At 47.8% G+C, this 16585-nt stretch overlaps 1 long non-coding RNA gene across 4 annotated transcripts in view; it reads left to right on the top strand.

Moving 5' to 3' along the window:
• The window catches only part of LOC309867155, a 43077-nt gene that overhangs the window by 25004 nt on the left and 1488 nt on the right, over window positions 1-16585 (top strand). Inside the window, exons 3-5 of one of the 4 annotated variants that reach the window (XR_014313000.1) lie at window positions 4263-4430; window positions 12569-12692; window positions 16079-16191. This is a non-coding gene — a long non-coding RNA (uncharacterized lncRNA). Of the gene's footprint in view, window positions 1-4262; window positions 4431-12565; window positions 12693-16028; window positions 16192-16585 lie in introns of all 4 variants that reach the window. The other 3 variants (XR_014313001.1, XR_014313002.1, XR_014312999.1) reach the window with 3 other exon arrangements.

Raw genomic sequence — 16585 nt, 5'->3', positions numbered from 1 at the left:
TGTCCCTGAAGGATACACAAGGAATTTGGAATAGCATCTGTCCCCAGGGAGGGAAACTCAATTAGAAGGCAGGGGAGGAAGGGGATGTTGTTTTCGCGCTCTATCCTTTTGTATCTTTTGACCTTTGTATTGTGTGTATACATGACCTTGTCAAAAATGAAATAATTTTTAATGCATCATAAAAAAATAAAGCATTGCTGTTTCAGGACAAATGTGTATTCACCAAAGTGACTTGGAAATTAAGTAGTGGGTGTTAGTGTTATGACACATGACAGGGGTCAGGAAAAGTATTGACTCAGTCAGGAAATGCCTTCTCCAAAGTGCTCCCTTTAATTGCTGACTGTATTTTAAATCAGTTGACCTCAACTCTGTTTTACAGATTCACTCAAGGTACAGCTTATTTACATGACTTTGTTGATCTCACAGAGCCAACCATACCTGCTCTTAAAGATTGCCTTTCCTTTTTCTTTTTATCGAGTTGCAGTTTCTGATATATGGAGAGACTTTAATAATTATATGAGCCATACATATGAACACATAATCTGTACATAATAAGGTACACATAGTAAATAGAGTTATGGAAAATATTCCACCTTGATAGTCAAAGAAACTCAAACTAGAACAAAGAAATACCTTATTTAAGAAGCAGTCTATTCAAAGGTTACCCAGTGGCAAGGAGGGTCTGGTGAAAGTTGCGTGTATTTATCACCGACTAAAATATAAATCAGCTCAGCCCTTTGGCCGAGCATATGTCAATTCATGCAACCATAAAAATAGTAATATCTTTTGACCTGGTAATCCCACTCCTGGGAATTTGTCCTGAGGGAATTTTTTTCCAAAGAGAAAAAGCTCTGTGTGGGAAAGACCTTCGTTGCATCTTATCCATCCGAGGGAAAAGGTGATGGGCTAGAAAGAGCGATGGTTTTGGAGTCGGGTGTCCGGGGTTTGATGGCTTGATCTGGGGATCTGCCACTTTGTGTCTGTGTGGTGTTGGCAAAGGGACTTGATCTCCCTGGATCTACATCTTCAGGGTGGAAGGAGGGAAATCAGGTTGGGAGAGCCATGTGGGACCAGAGCATGGAGAATCTTGACTGCGAAGCCGAGGTCTCCAAGCTCTGTGAAGTGGGCGAGAGGATCATTGCAAGTATCTGATGAGAGCTCCACATCAGGAAAATTAACCTGGCGGTGGCATATAAAATGAATGGAACTAGCGAGAAGGTGGAGGTGGGGAGGCCCTTTCGAAGCCTTCCACAGTAGTGTATATGAGAGGCAACGACTAATTAAATGAAACAGCCTAAACTGTGTGAGTGCCTTGTGGGTGATGAGTCATTATCATAAATCTCCAGCCTCCCCACAGCATCTGTTCTATAGTCTGCACTGAGCAGAAATATTACCTAATAATACCTTCTATTTCCAAAGCCCTTTACAGTTCAAAAAGTGCTTTCATATGTATTATCTCATATCATCTTCTAGGGTGTTTACAATTTGGCATTGTAAAGGACTTTTCCCAGATATTGTACGGGGCCTTTTCATTTATAATTTCCAGGACCCACCCCTCCTCTCCTTCACTCAGCTTCTCTTTTGTTCGGTGTTCAGCACTTTACAGTTCTTTATTCCATTTCACTGCCAAAAAAAAAAAAAAAATTGAACAATGCACCCAGCTCCTTGCTTAAGTCCCTCCAAAGGCAGGTAAGTCATCAGTGTGCTGGATTTGAGCACATTTGATTTATTTAATCATTTGTTCATTTTTCTCTGATGGCACTGGAGTTTCACATGTTCCACCATATGTTGTCCCTGTGATGCTCCGTACACATGAGCGAGAGCCCCTGAGGGGGCCTGTCCTTCCTTCTCTTCTCTCCGGCTCCAGGAGGCCCAAAAAGGGATCCACAGTCACAAAGACCCAACCCCTGAAAAATGGGACTAGCAACCACCCAGGAAAGCTGGGGCCCTGGCCTCCACTCTGATCGAGACATCCTAACTCGGGGCTTCTCTGCCTTCCAGAGGCACTAATGAGCAGGGCTGAGCGGTAATTAAGACTGTGCTCAGTTCCCCATCACACAGCACAGCTGCAGCCAGCCAGGAGGAGGGAGAGGGAGGAGGACAGGAAGGATGCCTCCAGCCCTCTCTTCCTGCTCTGAGCCCACTCTCCAGGGCTCTGTCTAGTGCAGCAAGGGGAGTCAGTAAAGCCAAAGGACGAGGGAATAACTATGGGACTTATCTGCCCAAGGATCCAGATGCTAGCCAGGTGTTGCTTCTCTGTCCCATGGGATGCCAGTGGGCCAAAGCTGTGGACTTACCAGAGGTGAGAAGTACCCTGTCTTGCAACCAGGCTGGCACTGTAAGACCTGGGTCACGACGGGGCTGTGGTCTAGCAAGTAAGGGGCAGCATGACCCATGCCACCCAGTACTCATTGCCATGCTTCTAGGGAGTCTGAGACCTTCTCTGGCTCACCTTACACCAGCGGGTCTACTCTGGAGGAGGGCCAACAGCAATCACAAATACTCAGTGAGCAACACTGAGCCAAGTTCTGGGGCTCCACAGATCAGTACAATCCAGCCCATTCCAGCACACCCTCCCGTGGGGAGGCAGATGTGGAAACAGACGTACGACTGCTCTGAGAGTGGTGAGAACAAATTCTAAGGGAAACAGAGTAGCCTGGGGTAGACTGAGGAGAGCTCTACATGTAAGGTAGCACTAGAGCTGAGTCTTGAAGCAGAACACGGATTCACCAGGAAAGAAATTTTTGACCAAGGGAGTGGAGCGAGCAAAGGCAGGGGCATGAAAGAGTAGATAGCCTGTCTTAGCACAGTGAGCCTCCAGATCCCAAAACTGAGGCAGGCCTGGCCCAGAGCATGAGTGGAAAGAGAAGGGATGGATTCTAGGGGCGTCAGGCCTGGCAGGAGCAATTGCCAGTCTGACTCACATTCCCCAGTTTACACCACTTCGTGTGCTGATGCTCCAAAACTGCCCAAGGGGGTGGGGGGAAATCCCTGGGACGCTGTCCCAGCCACAGGTGCTGAGCAGGAGGGGGACCAGGGGTGAGTTGAGGGGATTGATGGAGAAAAGGCAGAGCTAGAGGGAAGGGCTTAGGCAGAAGAAAAAGGCCCTGGACACAGTTGCCGCAGGGGAAGAGGGATAGTGCTGTGCATGTGTGCAAGGCTGGAGCCTGGCCCTCATGTGGGGCAGCCAGGCACCCACCTCTTGCCCTCTGGCCGTGCTCTGTAGTCCCAGGTACCCAAAGGTTCCCAGAACCTACTCTGTCTCCAGGAAAGGGGCAGGAAGAGTCACTGATAATTCTATAGGGACAGAACTAGGAGGTTATGTCAATCAGCTTGCAAACAGAGGTCCATCACACAAACCTTTGAGTCAGAGAAAAAGAGGTTAGCCTCACAACTGCTGGATCTTTGGTAACATTCTGACCACTTTCAACCATACATAATCAGGACTCATTTCAAATAGCCTTTAGGAAGCATGTTAACTTATGCCCACTTGGTCGGCCGTGCCCTCTCCTGCCAAGTATCCCAAGACTTCCCCTTCTCTTATCTGAGTGCTCAAGGGCCATTCTCCAAGGGGATTTTGGGTTGACTGATGAATAGAAGAAGGCTGGAATGCTGGTATGTTAAGTCATCACCCACCTCTTGGCTGGTGAATGCCCCCTTCATATATTTCCTGCATGTAGACCTTTTTTTTTTTTTTTTTTTTTTTTTTTGTTCTCAATTGGTGGTTCTTGTTTTCCATAGCAGTGTTTCCCAGAAGGCTTGAGATTTCTTGCATGGCCATAGCTTGAAAGTGTAGAAATGAGATCCATAGGCAAGCTGTGTTCTCTCTGGATCTAACCTGAGGCTGCCCTGTACCCTTCACCTACCTCTCTCTTGAAGTAGGTTAATAGGATGACCATGGACACCCCTTCCTGGTCCTGTGTCCAGCTGCAGCTATGATGGACAGCCTGTGTGTCTGCCCCATAGGGAAAAGATGAGGAGCAGGACGGGTGTGTATGGGTAGGGAGGAGTGTTGTGAGTCCAAGCTCCCATCACAGTCGGGCTACCAAAAATCTGGCAGTCCTCCTTGTGCCCTTGGGGACCCAGCCTCTTCTTTCCTTGCTCACCTGGCAGGCCTGTGAAGCAACTGTGGAGGGACCTTCAGAGCCAGGAAAAGGAGAGGGAGGATTAGAATGCCTTTTATTTTGAGTGTCTTTCTTTGGACTTTTGCATTTATAATATTTCTATTTTTGAAAGAATCATTTGGCTCTTTTTTCTTTTAGCATATTTTCCTTGGAGCAATAGAAGCCTTTGCAATATGGAAAAAGTGACATGTGATCCGAAGGCGTCTGGAGGGGAGCTCTAACTGACCTTTGCAACCACCTACCCAGAGCCGAGACTGGCGAAGGGCGAGCGGAGCCTCCAGGAATGATGTCTGGTGCCCTCCACAGGTCAGTTCACAGTGGGAGTCTTGGTGACAACCTGCAGCTGTGTGTGCGTGCCTGTGCTCTCGCCCCTCTCTCCCGCGGTTTCTCTAGATGGCTCTGGCTGGCACATCTCTCCTCTCACCCTGTGGCCAGCTGTCCCGGTTCGACTCTCTTCCTCTCTCCCTCTCTCCTTTCAGCCCAGCCTGGAAGGCCGAGGGCTGGGCCAGAGAGAAGCAGTTGTTGCTGTTTTTCCCCAGCTCCCGCTCAAACGTGACACCCGCAGAAAGGTCAAGCCCACGTGGTTCGGCAGTTCCCTGCCTGGCCCGCCCTGGCTGTTGCCATGACGACTGCTGGGCTGGAAATGTCCTTAGCCACCTCTGCTCCGCATGTGGGGTGGCCGCTGTCCCAGGCTCCGCTCTCAGAAAAGCTACTCCGTTCGGGAGTTAAAGGGCTTCTGGGAACATGGACAGATGGACAGACAGAAAAACAGGCCGAGTCAGAGGCAGGCACCGTCTCTTGGACAAAGAGAAATAAAGTGTATTTAGGGACCCAGAGAATGTGAAGAAGCAAAAAAAAAAGTGAGATGGTTGACGGAGTCTCAGAGCCTCGGCGACACGGAACTGAGGGCTGATGAACAAAGCACAACAGAGTCTGAGACAGAAACAGACAACGAGAGACACAGGGGGAGAAGGGCCCTCACTGAAGAGCAATGGAGAGGGCCTGAGGGAGGAAGAGAGGGAAGATGGGACAGGTGTGAGAGGAGTCAGCCCACCCTTCCCCGCTCCCATCCCAGGAAAGTGCCTTGCCCTGAGCCAGGTGGGAAGCCAGTGTTTTGTCTCATCTCTCTGACATCACAGGTGGGTTTCAGTCTATTTGCTGGCCAGGCTCTTCCTCTGGCTGGATAACATTTGCCAGCCATTTGCCTTGCCCTAAGCTAAGGACGGTAAAATCGAACCCCGCCCCAACACACACCCACACCCACCCCCTCCTTGCCATAGGGAGACCCTTGGTTCCATTTCACCCCAAACTCACCATAAATACCCACAGCTCGGCCTCCCTTCTCCCAGGGGGTGAAATGGGTATCAGAGCACTGAGCAGGGATGGCAAGAAGTGAGGCCAAATTAGGGAGTGCTGGGTGCGACCATCAGAGGTGATGTCGCCCCCTGGTGGGAGATAACTAACATGACAGACAGTGAGTCCGACTCAGGAATGTGGGGGCAAGGGAGAGAGAGGAACCGGAGAGAAGGGTTTCAGAACTCTGACCAAGTAGGCTGGAGGAGTGGTAACTGGAGTCACAGACCAACCCAGATTGGTCCTCCATGCTGGCCAGGAATTCTGCCTCTAACATTAGTGCACTGATTTCCCATCTTTGAGGTGTCTCCAAGGCTTTGGGTGAGGTCTCTCAGGGTCTTTGAGTTCTGGGTCATTCTTAGCCTTAGCTTCTTAAGAAATAATAGGCCATCAGCAGAGAAACTTGGATTCCCTCCAGCTTTTAACCACTTCTGGCCTTGACCATCGTAGAGTGAACAATGCAGCCAATGTCCCTAATGTCATCATGTCCCAAGCTCACATGTGGGTGTAGAATAGAACAGGTGGCAGCCTGGAGAGCCCAGTGCCCTGGCGCCCTCAGCCCAGACAGTGCAGTGAGGGAGCTCAGCCCAGAAGGGAGACTACAACCCAAGAGAGCTATGGATGGGCATCAGACAAGGCTCTGCCGATTTAGCCAACCAGGAGAGCCCACTGGGCCACAGAGGCTAGAGCGCGAAAATCAGAGTGCCTCTGCTGTCCGTGTCAGGTCCTGGGCTGGGTGGGAAAGGGACCAGGGCAAATGCTGGTGGCGTCCTGCCCCACATCCCTTCAGCCTACCTCTGTGTCCAGCTGCAGCTGTGGTGGACAGTTTCCAGGCATGCTCGCGCCTTCCCATCTGTATTGTACTGATTTATAAGACATGTATACTTGGTCATTCCAATGACAACAGTATATTTCCCAGATTATCTTTGGTGTTCATCCACAGTCTCTGAAAACATATCAGAGTCAGAAAAGTGAAAGAAATGTCTTGTTATTACTGAAGGACTTTCCACCCCACCCCAAAGGCAAGGGCTGGTTGCCAGGGGGAACAACTACATGATTAGAGGGTGGGAACCTCCTGGGAGGGGAGAGGGGCTATAGGCTGAATCAGCCAATGGCCAGGGACTCAATCGTGACTATGCAGTGAAGCCTCCAGAATAACCCTAGAGGACTGGGTTGGGGAGCTTCTGAGATGGTGAACACGCAGAGGCCGTGGAGAGTAGTGTGTCTAGAGGGGGCATGGAAGCTTCAGGCCCTTTCCCCTACTTTCCCTTATGTTTCTCTTCATCTTGACTATTGGTTTGTGTTCTTTATCACATCCTTTAATAAACTGATAAATGTGGGGCGCCTGGGTGGCTCAGTGAGTTAAAGCCTCTGGCTTCGGCTTGGGTCGTGATCCCAGGGTCCTGGGATTGAGCCTCACATTGGGCTCTTTGCTCAGCAGAGAGCCTGCTTCCCCGTCTCTCTCTTCCTGCCTGCCTCTCTGCCTACTTGTGATATCTGTCAAATAAATTTTTTAAAAAATGTAAAGTGGTTCCCTGAGTTCTGGGAGCTGCTCTAGCAAATTAATTGAACCTAAGGAGGAGGTGGCTGGAGACTCCAATCTTTGGCAGTTGGTCACAAGCACAAATGACAGCCTGGGGCTTGTGACTGGCATCTGAAGTGGGGGGTGGAGGACAGTCTTGGGGGACTGAACCCTTACCCTGTGGAATCTGCTACAATTTCTGGGTAGATAGGGATAGAATTGAGTTGAATTCTTGGACATCCTGCTGGTATGTGAGAACCCCACCCACCCACCCACTCCTGTTTGGAATTGGGTCTGTGGGTGGGGGGGGACACACCTGGGTGACTCATGAGCGTCTGCTCAGGTCATGATTCCCAGGGTCCTGAGATGGAGTCCCACATTGGGCTCCCTGCTCAGCAGGAAGCCTGCTTCTTCTTCTCTCTCTGTGCTCTCTCTCTCTCTCTCTTTTGTTCTCTCTGAATAAATAAAATCTTTAAGAAAAAAAAAAAAAGGAATTAGGTCCAGGAATGCAAGTAGACCATCCCTCTCCTCTGTGGGAGGCTTTTCTCAGCCTCTGCAGGGCACCTTGGAAGTAGCAGGAGCTTAACACTCCCAAACGACAAACCTCAACACTGAGGGATAGATGCTAGTAGAATTAGAGCCCAGATTTCCCCATCATTTAATGAGGGTCTTCGGAGCTGTGATCTTTAAGGCTCCCCAGAGAGATTCCCAGGAGAACTGAGCCATAACTACCCACAATGAACCACTCAGTATACCCTATCCTGTCTCATTCTCCTTATTCCCTTACTCCTGCCTGCTCCCTAAAATAAACTGCCTACATCCCAGTCCTTGTCTCGTGATAGGTGTTCAGAGGACATGAAATAGCACAAGGACTGCCTTTCTGTGATCCTCCCCGCTGGAGAGTCTGCCCCACGGGGCTGGGCTAAGATAAGAATTGTTGGAGGGCTCTGCATCTGACTGATTGGAAGGGGTCATTATCATCTAGAGAGGGAAAAGAGCTCACCAGCTCTCCCTCCCAGATTTTGGGGAGTCCAAAGCTGACTTACTAGCAGCAAATACCTGTAGGTCTCCAAAGGACAGCCATAGACTTTTTTTTTAAGACTTTATTTGAGAGAGAGAAAGCGAGCATGAGAAGGGAGAGGTCAGAGGGAGAAGCAGACTCCCCGCCAAGCAGGGAGCCCAATGTGGGACTCAATCCCTGGACTCCAGGATCATGACCTGAGCAGAAGGCAGTTGCTTAACCAACTGAGCCACCCAGGTGCCCAACCATAGACTTTCATAACTGGAAAGGACCTTAGAGGTCACCTGATCCAACTTTCTGTGATATACAGGAATCCTCTTTACAACATCTCTGATGCCTGACTGAACCCTTCCAATGACAGGGAATTTACTACCTTTTACAAGGCAGCCTTTTCAATTCTTAGACAGCTTTTTGAAAATTTACCTTATAAGGAATGGTAATTGACCTCCCTGAAACTTACCCACAATGGTCCAGTTTGTCTGTTGTATGTCACTGTTTCATTTTTCTACTCAAGACTCCTCCAAATATTTGAAGGCCAACTATGTCTATTGTATCTTCTCTTTCCAGTCCACATTGTATTGCCTTGACCTTTCTTTAAATGAGATGGTCTTCTGAGCCTCCTTAGTCTGGATCCCTCCTCCAGGCAGCAACATGAGTTTGTCAGTGTTTCTCTTTCCTAGTACCCAGATGATGCTTCAGAGTCAGGTGGCCAGTGCAGGGTGTATTCTTACACTGTTAGAGCACTAAGTACATTTCTACTATCGATTCCTAGAATTACAAATGTTGGCAGATATACAACACTACTGACTCAACTGGACTGTAAAGACACTGAACATCTGTTGTTTTGGTTTCTCAGCATCCCTTGTGCTTTTCTGCAGGTAGCAGCACTCTCCCCACTTCCCATTCTCAAATGGTTCTGGTGGGATTGCCAACCACAGCACTCTGTGCCTCTAGCCATAGGTTTGGGCCCATGACCTAGGCTCAGCCAATGAAAATATCCTGTCCCTGGTCACAGCACTTGGTTCAATGAGCATGTAACCCAGGTTGGCCAATCAGAGTCCTTTCCTTGGATTTATTATATGGAGTAGGAAAGGCTGGATTTGCTAAACTGAGATGATGTATAGAACTCCCAGGTTTCTACCTGCTATAGCTACCTACACATGAAGAAATAGAGAAAAGTTAAGAGTGAAAGAAAGAGGAGACTGAAGACACTACCCAAGTCCTTGGATCCAGTTGAATTTGAGGCCTGCTCTACTTTTGTCCTTCCCAATCAATATCCCTCTAGGGCTTAATCTAGACTGAGTGTGGCTTATGTCACTAGAACAAACTAGTACATAGTAGTTGTCTTCTAATTGTGGAGTAAATTTTTTTTTATCCGAAATGAAGAGCTTCCTATTTATCCCTATTTGATTTCATACTTTGTCCCATTATTGCAGTCTATAAAAAAAACTTTAGGGTCTGATTCTGTTGCCTAGTCAATTACCTATCCTCTCATTTTTTGTAAAGATGTCTTCTATGCACTTATCCAAATCATTAATAAAAATGTTTAGCTGGGTGGGTCAGTCGGTTAAGTGTCCAACTTTTGATTTAGGCTCATGATCTCAGGGTCCTGGGATCAAGCCCCAGTTGGGGCTCCATGCTCAGCAGGAATTCTGCTTCAGAATTCTCTCCCTCTCCATGCCCCTCCCCCTGCGCTCGCACTTTCTCTCTCTCTCTCTCTCTCTCTCTCAAATAAATACATATTTTTTAAAAATGTTGGGACCCCTGTGTGGCTCAGATGATTAAGCCTTTGGCTAAGGTCATGATGCCAGGGTCCTGGGATCAAGAGCTGCATTGGACTCCTTGATCAACAGAGCCTCCTTCTTCCTCTCCGTCTGCCTGCCACTCCCCCTGCTTGTGCTCTCTCTCTGTGTGTCAGATAAATAAGTAAAATATTTAAAAAATAAAAATAGAAATGTTGAGCTGAGCAGAGGAAGGAAGAAGGAGGAGGAGGAAAAAAAAAAAAAGAAGAGGGGAAGAAGAAGAAGAGGAGGGGAGAAGAGGAAGGGGTAGGGGGAGGAGAAGGAGAAAAAAGAAGAAGAAACCAGCATCATGTGAGTTTATCAATCAACAAGCATAGTTTTTAGATGGTTGTTTAAACAACCATGAATTTACGCTACTGTGCCCTTATCCAGCCTACACCCTCCATCCTGTCTCCCAGACCTCACGATTCATTTGGTCACTCTGCTGAAGATCACACTGTACCTTGGCTTCTGCCGAGTTACCAGTGGATAACCTCATCCAAAAAGGACAAAGGATAGAAAGCCAAAAGTGGCCCTATTCTTTAAAATGCCTCAAAACTCAGGGTGCGTGACTGGCTCAGTGGGTAGAGCGGCAGCTCTTGATCTCGGGGTTGGGAGCTCAAGCCTCATGTTGGGTGTGGAGCCTAGTTCTAAAAAAGGGGGGATGGTAATAATAAAAATCTCGTAAACTCTGCAGAGCCCATCTCCTTTTCCTGTGCACTCCCATCCCTCTCACCCACCACTGCGTCCTCCCTCCTTGCTTCTCTGCAAAAGAACTGTTTTTTTTTTTTTAAGTGGATCAGGTCATCATGAAGAGAGGAAAGCCCGCCTTGGAAGAGAAGACCTTTACCTCAGAACAATCTGTGACATGAAGCACTTGGGATAGGTGGGTGGGGAAAGGGGTATACCTCTTAGCCACAAGTTGACTTAAGGCAGCCAGTGCACCGAGCCTTAGCACAGCCTCCCAGGGGTGGGTGGGGCATAAAGAAGCAGAGGTCCACCCAGTGTCGCTCCAGTCTGCCCACCCACGGAGCACAGGCTCTGCAGAGGGCTAAGCCAGGCTGGCCATCCCTGCACCACCACTTGCTAACCACCTGCCACGACCAAACCCAAGTGCCATGCTCCCCTTTTTTTTTTTTTTTTTAAGATTTTATTTAATTATTTGACAGGCAGAGATCACAAGTAGGCAGAGAGGCAGGCAGAGAGAGAGGAGAAGCAGCCTCCCCGCTGAGCAGAAAGCCCGATGTGGGGCTCGATCCCAGGACCCTCGGATTATGACCTGAGCCGAAGGCAGAGGCTTAACCCACTGAGCCACCCAGCCACCCCATGCTCCCCCTTCTTATTCCCTCATGCTTCCTTCCACTCGGATGCCAAGTTCCGGTGGCTCTTCCCTTCATGCTTCCCACATCCATCTCTCTGTGCCTTCAGTGCCACATCCTTATTCGTGATGTAACCATTATCTCTTCAAATAGTTCTGCCCCATGAGCTCCTTCTTCACTTTCTGGGACTCAAATGGCACATATATTAGACTGTTTGGTATTTTCCCACCAATCTCGGAGGCTTGGTTTTCTTTTTTCTTTTCTTACTCCTACTCCTTTTTGTCTTTGTGTTTCTGCTTGGATGATTTCTATTGACCTTTCTCAAGTTCATTGCTTTTTTTCCTCAGCTGTGCCTGCCTATGGAATATCTTGTTGAAGGAATTCATCTCTGATACCAAGTTTTTTATTGCTAGCATTTCCATCTAACTTTCTTAATAGTTTCCATGTCTCTGCCGAGACTCTCCATATGTTCCTGCAAGTTGCCCACCCTTTCTTACTAGACCCATTAACATATTAGTCATTATTATTTTAAGGTCCCTACCCAATAGTTCCAAAATCTGTCATCTGGGAGTCTGGTTCTGTTGATTTATCTTTTGACGATGGTTTGGGTTTTTTTTTCTTTCTTGCCTTTTCATGTATGTTTCATAAATTTGTACTGAATACCCATCCTGTGTAAAGAGCGGAGACTGAGGTAAATGGTATTTATGGCTGGAAGTGGGCATGCCTCTTCGGTTGGTCTGTGGGGTTCAATCAGTCGAGTTAAGAATCAGGTAGGGTTTGGGGTTTGTCGTTCCCACCATTACCTCCGTATGTCAGTCTTTGAATTCCTCGGTAGTGGGCTGCTTAGAGCAGGGACTGGGGTTTCAGAGGGTTTTTCTGGGTTCCTGCTCTGCCCTCAGCTTCTCAGCCATCCCCACATGCCTGCCCCTCCATCAGCAATGGACCGCTGTTGCTTGCCATGTGCTGGTAGGCTCCTGAAGGGGCAGGACACGCAGTGGGGGTGGGCTGAGGATGTGTGTGTCTGTTATCCAGGTTCTGCTTTAGTCTTAGACAACATCCCGAGGGCAAGAGTGAGGCTTTCTCCCCACTCCCTCTGAAAGCCAAATTCTGCCTTCTATCTGTGGTTGGTTTGGGGTGGCCCAAGTTTCTTGCCCTCCCCCACCCACCCCGGAGACCAGACCCTTGCTTGAATCTTCAGCCCATGATTGTTTCCTGCTTTCCCGTTGGGATAGAGGGATTTTGCTTCTGTTCTTACTCACTGAAGCAATGGATCTTTGGCTGTGTTAAAGAAGGGCAAAAAGGTTTTGACTCCTCACCCAGAAGCAGGTGAGTTTTGCTTTTATCGCTCCCCCGAAGCAAGACTCCGTTGCCCCTTCCCCAGGGGCTTAAGGCTTTGGTTTATAAGAGGATTGCAGAAGCAGCTGAGGCTTTTTGCCTTCCCTCAGCAGCTGCCTTACCAAGTCCTGCGTGCTGGCACCACCACCTTGGAGGAGGAAAGCCCTCCCCCATTTCCTGCCCTGCTCCCACTCTTCCTCAGAACCTCAGAGGAAGGCCTATGGAAGAAAGCTTACTGTGAGTACAACTCTCCCATGTCTGGAATAGTCTCCAGCTATTCGAAACTGACATGTGAGCCCACGAATTTAACTTGTTAAATTTTTTGTTGATTTCCTCTTACTCATGTGTAGTCAGCCACCTCTTTCGTCCATGCTGTTTTTTTGTTTTGTTTTAAGATTTTATTTATTTATTTGACACAGATAGAGAGACACACAAGACAGAGAGATAGCACAAGTAGACAGAGTGGGAGGGAACACTGACCCAGTGTCCCAAGTGAGGAGTGTCTGTACTGTAGGATGAAAGGATGGGATGAGATTGACATGTCAGCCTTTGCAATCTGCCAAACAGGATTCTATTTGTTCTGTAACGGTGAAACAGTAACTTCAAAGAAATTAAGCTAGAAAATATAAATAAGGGAAAACTACAAGCCACCTAATTGCATTATTCATTTGGATATACCATTGCCAAATGTGAATCTGTGCTTCCCTAATCAACTTAATCACGTGGTGTCCATGGCAGCCCTAACCGTCTTTCCAGATCCAAATCTGATCCTGTTACTGCTCCTCTTAAAATGACCCATTAGTTGGGCACTTGGATGGCTCAGTGGGTTAAGCGTCCCACTCTTGATTTCGGCTCTGGTCCTTATTTCGGGGTCGCGGGATCAAGTCCCGCATCGGGCTCTGCGCTTGGCGTGGAATCTGGTTGTCCCTCTCCCTCTGCTCCCTCGTCCCTCAAGTAATAAAATCTTAAAAAAAAAAGAACCCAATAGCTCCTTCTGGCCCAATAAAATCCAAGCTCCTTAACATGGCTTACAAAGCCCTTTACACCTGACCTTGTTTCTTAGTTTCCAACCTCACCTTTTGATGATTCCTCCTTTGTCCTTTATGACCCCAACTATACCGAACTACTTTCCAGTCTCTATTCCTTCTTCTGCCTTTAGGCCTATGTACATGCCGTTTTCCTCTTCTGGGACTTGACTATGCCCCCATGCTCCTTCCCTCCATTCTCACAGTCCGACCACTACCCATTTTTTCTGGACGCAGCTTCCCTAGAACAGCCTCTCTCCCACCTCCCACCCTGACTGGCCTAGGGCTCTCATAGCTCCCGGCACATGCTCTAAAGCAGCTATGCTAATCTAATGCCTTGATTCTGCAGCCCAAGCAATTACAGTGCTAATCAGCTAGGCCATCTCACTCCCTCCACCATTCCACGTGGGAAGGTGTGGTTTTGCTCTGTTCACCATGACGCACCGTGCAGGGGCTCAACAAATATGGCCTAGGCAAATGAATCTATGCCTTCAGTAACCCACTTCTGGGTTCAAGTACACAGCTCTCCCACACACCGAAGACTGCCATTGCAGTGTCCCATCTTGAATCTTCTAACTCAAGTAGGGCCAAAGCTGATTGGAGTGTCTTGGAATTTTCAGGAAAATGTCTGCTTCCTGTGGCTGCAGCTTTTCTCAACCTTGGGGAGTGACTCCAAGGCAGGGCCAGGGAGTGGCTTCAGGGTGTTTCCTCCAGTGACAGTCCTGGTGGGCAGGCCTGCCTGGGAGGGACACAGCTTGGCAACAGCTGGTGGGTTGTTTGTTTACTTTCTGTGCCTACATCCAGAGCCTATTTCTGGAACAGGACTGGACACAAGTCTGTGCTATTCCAGCACCGATCTTACCAAGCCCTGGGTGATGAGCACCATGTGCAAAGAGAGAACAGTGGTGGTCACCCGTCACTTAGCTTATCTCCCTGGCTCTAACCCAGACTTCTTTGGGTATACGAAATCATTTCTGCTTTGCCCTACTGGTAATTGTCCTTACTTGGCTCTAAGGGTTAGCATTAAATATTTCTCTGTTTGCTCTGTTTCACTTGGGGTAATAAGAAAAGCCCTCTCAACTCAAATTTTACTGATTTGGGAAAGTGCTAACTGGAGCTCCTTTGGAATTGCCGGGGTCAAAGGAAACGAATCAGCATTTCTGGCCAATACAATTTTTCCTATGGTTAGTCGAATTTCTAAAAGGGAAAAGCAACATAAAGAGGTCATTTGACTTATTTATATCACACGGTAAACCACAAGGCAGTAAAGATAGCACTCAAGACTCGAATTCAAGTTTAGTACCATTTCAATAGCTAAGTTAAGTCTGTATTATAGTAAGTCAGTTTGGGAGCTAATATCAAATTTTTTTTTGGTAAATGGTGCTTCACTTTTTTTGAGAACCATCACTGGGCACCTGGTGGCTCAGCTGGTTAAGCATCTGACTCTTAATTTCAGCTCAGGTCTTCATCTCAGGACCGTGGGTTCAAGCCCCAAGCTCGGCATGGAGCCTGCTCCCCCATCCCCCAAAAAAGTGATCACTTAGGTTGTCACTTCTAAGCCAATCAGAAATCAGAATTGCAACTCACTGGACTCCCTTCTGTGGCAGTCTGCCTCTACTAAAAAGATAGGTGAGCAGGGAGCCGAAGATCTGGGAACTGTGTCCCATACCCCACCCAGGTTTTCACATGGGACTAAAACCCTTCCAGTCCCAAAGTTCCTTTTTGGTTCCTCTAACTCAATTCTCCACCTTCTCACACTAATAAGTGTTTCCTAGGTAGAAAATGGGAGGTAGGGAAAAGGCAAAGCTAGAATCTCGCCTGAATTACAGAAACACTATTTCCTGGTATGGATACATTCTCTGACTGATGATGGGCTGCTCTTTAGAAAGTGTTTTGAGACCTTACCTCTTTTTCTCTTAAAAAAAATTACTGAGAAGAGAGTGATTTTTGTTTATCATGCAGGGAGAAGAAAACTCAGTCTTTAAAAAAAAAAAATCTATCCATCCACCTGAAAGCCATCAGATGGCCCTGTAGGAAGAGTGTGGTCTAGCACCTGAACCCCGGGCAGGGATGGCAACCTGCAAGTCCAAGGCCAGGTGACTGTCAGTGTCTGACTTCCTCAAAGTGTCTGGGGAACACAAAGGGTCACTCTCTATGTCAAAGGAATCCTACTATTAAAAAGCAGGAGGGGGGCACCTGGGTGGCTCAGTGGGTTAAGCCTCTGCCTTCAGCTCAGGTCATGATCTCAGCATCCTGGGATCGAGCCCGGCATCGGGCTCTCTGCTCAGCAGGGAGCCTGCTCCCCCCCCCCTTCTCTCTGTCTGCCTCTCTGCCTACTTGTGATCTCTCTCTCTGTGTCAAATAAATAAATAAAAAGTAAAAATTAAAAAAAAAAAGCAGGAGGAATAAAACTAAGACAATCAATTAAAAAAAAAAGAATATATCTCCCCAAATTTATATAATTCAGCAAGTTTGTCAAACTACCTGGTTGATTCCTGTCCTTTCAAAGCAAATACTTGATTTAGATATGGGCACGTGTTCTCTGCAGATTTGGGGGTTGCCCTGCTTGTCATTAGGGACTTGAAACCTATCACCCAGGAAGAAGCTCCATGGAGCCACAGCAACAGAATCCTGGCCACAGAATCCCACCCTCAGAGCACCAAGGTCTGCCTTGTCGGAGGATGCATGTTAAAAATAGAAGAATGGCAAAGGTAATCTGCTCTCTTACATCATCATTCACTTGTCTTTACCTCCCCACTGCCTGGGAGCATCTCTCTAGGTGGGGGAAGCAGGTCGAGAGCACCACACACACGACTATTCTCATGCGGAAAGTTTTATACAGACAACACAGGCTAAACAAGACCACTATAAAGGAGGGAAACACAGGCTCAGTCAGGAAAACTGCCACAAGTGAGCTTGGAACTATTCAGGAGTGGTGTCAAATACCAACAACATATTTATAAGTCTAATTTGAAGCCTGGCCCTTTTTAAGTGCAAGAGGAAGTTAGGGGAGAAACCATGCATGAAATCAAAAATAGACATGTACACACGAACACCTAAGTTTTCACACTTTTGCCCATTTTCTCCACAAAGAACAAACCAGAC

This window comes from Mustela nivalis, assembly GCF_964662115.1.
Source record: "Mustela nivalis genome assembly, chromosome: 6".
Classification (NCBI taxonomy): domain Eukaryota; kingdom Metazoa; phylum Chordata; class Mammalia; order Carnivora; family Mustelidae; genus Mustela; species Mustela nivalis.
The sequence above is the reverse complement of the archived record's forward strand: the minus strand, read 5'-3'. Positions and strand labels throughout refer to the sequence as shown.